The sequence below is a fragment of the Tinamus guttatus genome, unplaced genomic scaffold (assembly GCF_059628265.1).
Source record: "Tinamus guttatus ecotype Peru unplaced genomic scaffold, ASM5962826v1 Tinamus_guttatus_pri_ptg000324l, whole genome shotgun sequence".
Lineage (NCBI taxonomy): Eukaryota > Metazoa > Chordata > Aves > Tinamiformes > Tinamidae > Tinamus > Tinamus guttatus.
The window spans coordinates 352,501-355,000 of record NW_028288858.1 but is presented as its reverse complement, the minus strand read 5'-3'; the positions used below and the strand labels follow the sequence as shown (position 1 = coordinate 355,000).

General features: G+C 55.4%; 1 pseudogene; it reads left to right on the top strand.

Annotated features, from left to right (window-relative positions):
* The window catches only part of LOC148593887 (28S ribosomal RNA), a 5,948-nt pseudogene that overhangs the window by 787 nt on the left and 2,661 nt on the right, over positions 1-2,500 (top strand).

Below are 2,500 nucleotides of genomic sequence, written 5' to 3'. Positions count from 1 at the left end.
CTTGCTAGGCCGTAGCCCCTTGCTTCAGGGGTTGTTCGCGAAGTCTTTCAGGAGAACTTGGGGGTGGTGTTCTTCTGGGTATAACCAAACCCCCTAGACTGTGTCCGATCCATGGGGTCCTGGATCGTGAATTTTGTTTTGGTGGGGACTCAGACGGGAGAATTCCCTGTGGACACGGCCAGGAGGGCACCTGTGCCGTTACCATCTTACCCTGAGTCTGAATGCCACCTACCGCTGCCCCTGACTTTCTGTAACTCGGATATGACTATATGGGGAGGGGTTCGCCCCGAACCGGCGGGCTGCTTGGGAGATCTCCCGGAGGTGTATGATGCGGTCCCGGTGGTGGTTGGGCCTCGGGCATCGGTGGGTGGGAGCCCACCGGGGGATGAGGCCAGATCGCCTGGGACCGCGTCGCCCTCTGGTGTTGCGGTCCGGTTTGAATTTGAGAGTCCCACCCTCGCACATGGAGCCGAAGCTACTGAGGTGTCTAGCCCGGTAGTGAAGGTTCCACAGGAACATCCAGCATGTCCATGCTGTGGTACGAGGGTGGCGAAAATAACGGTGTTATCAGAACATCTACGGAGGGCCCATGGCCGGAAACGAGTCCTGTATCAGTGCTCCCGTTGTGGGAGGACTAATGAGAAACATCATAGCATTGCGTGTCACTTCCCGAAGTGCCGGGGGCCCCCAGTCGAGGAGGGTCCCCTGGGTGAACCGAAATGGCGTTGTGAGGAATGCGGGCAGGGTTTTAGGCCGCTTTTGGTGTTATCTCAGCACAAAAGATCTGTGCATCCACTTACGAGGAATGTGGAACGGATTGAGGCTAATCGTCCGAAAGGGAAAGGGAAGCGAGGTGCCCACAAAGGCTGCTGGACCGAGGCCGAGGTGGCTCAGCTGATTGAACTGGAAGGGAGATATAAGAACCAGCGATTTATCAACAAGCTGATCGCAGAGCATTTGCCTACAAAATCGGCGAAGCAGATCAGCGATAAGAGGAGGCAGCTGGCGGCTGCGACAAAGACATCGTCGCCCGAGAAGAGAGTAACATCGTCAACGAGCGGTGAATCCTCCCCTGAAGTGGAAAGAGTGGAAGGTATTAAGAGAGAATACAGAAGGCGAATTGGAGAGTGGTTAAGCGCTGGGCGCCTGCAGGACCAGAGTTTATTCCAGAAAATCTTGGAAGATGGGGAGAGCGACTCCAAGATTGTCAGCGGTCCGCTGGAGGAACTGGCCTCCTTTGCGAAGGGGAAGCTTGCTGCGGCTAGAATGCGATACCATCGTAAGCATCCAGCCGAGGCCAGCTCTGCGCGTGGGGAGAAGAGGTGGATGAAGCGCAGAGCGGTTCAACGGGGCCAATACCTCAGGTTCCAGCGGCTTTTTGCATTGGATCGCAGGAAGCTTGCTGGGATCATCCTCGACGAAGTCGAGTCCATCAGATGTCCCCTTCCGATGGAAGAAGTCGCCGACGTCTTCCGAAGAAGGTGGGAGGAGGTGACCCCCTTTACCGGCTTGGGCCCATTCCGAAGTGTTGGGACGGCGGACAACGGCGCCTTCAAACCCATGATCTCCGCTAAGGAGGTCATGAAGAACGTCGCGGAGATGTCTCAACGCTCCGCGCCGGGCCCCGACGGTCTCTCCCTGCGGGATCTGGTGAAGTTTGATCCCCAGGGCGGTCGCATGGCTGAAGTATTCAACCTGTGGCTGTTGGCTGGAAGGATCCCGGATCAAGTGAAGGCGGGCCGAACGGTCCTTATCCCGAAGTCTACCGATCCCGGGAAGATCGAGAACATTGACAACTGGCGGCCCATTACCATCGGGTCGGTTATCCTCAGAATGTTCTCCTGGATTTTGAGCTCTAGACTGCGGCGAGCATGCCCCATCAGTAGAAGGCAAAGGGGGTTTATAGCAGCCCCTGGCTGCTCGGAAAATCTAAAGCTTCTCCAGGCGCTAATCAAGAGCGCGAAGCGAGATCATAGGACCCTTGGAGTCGTGTTTGTCGATCTGGCGAAAGCCTTCGACTCTGTGAACCATCAGCACATCTTCCAAGTTCTGGTCCAGAAGGGTGTCGACTCACATATTATCGACATCCTAAGAGACCTGTATACCAACGCTGGAACATATCTGGAGTCAGGGTCCCAGCGATCAGGTTTTATTAAGATCCTTAGGGGAGTGAAACAGGGTGACCCGCTCTCTCCTATCCTGTTCAATCTCGCATTAGATCCGTTGCTGTGCCGCCTGGAAGAACGTGGCCTCGGTTACAAGTATGGCGACCAACAGATAACATCGTTGGCGTTCGCGGATGATCTTGCATTGCTCAGTGACTCGTGGGAGGGTATGCAACGAAGTATTCGAGTGGTGGAGGACTTTTGTCAACGAACCGGGCTGCGGGTTCAAGCGCCGAAATGCCACGGGTTTTTGATCAGGCCTACGAAAGAGTCTTATACCATCAATGACTGCGACCCGTGGACAATTGCAGACATGCAATTGGATATGATCGATC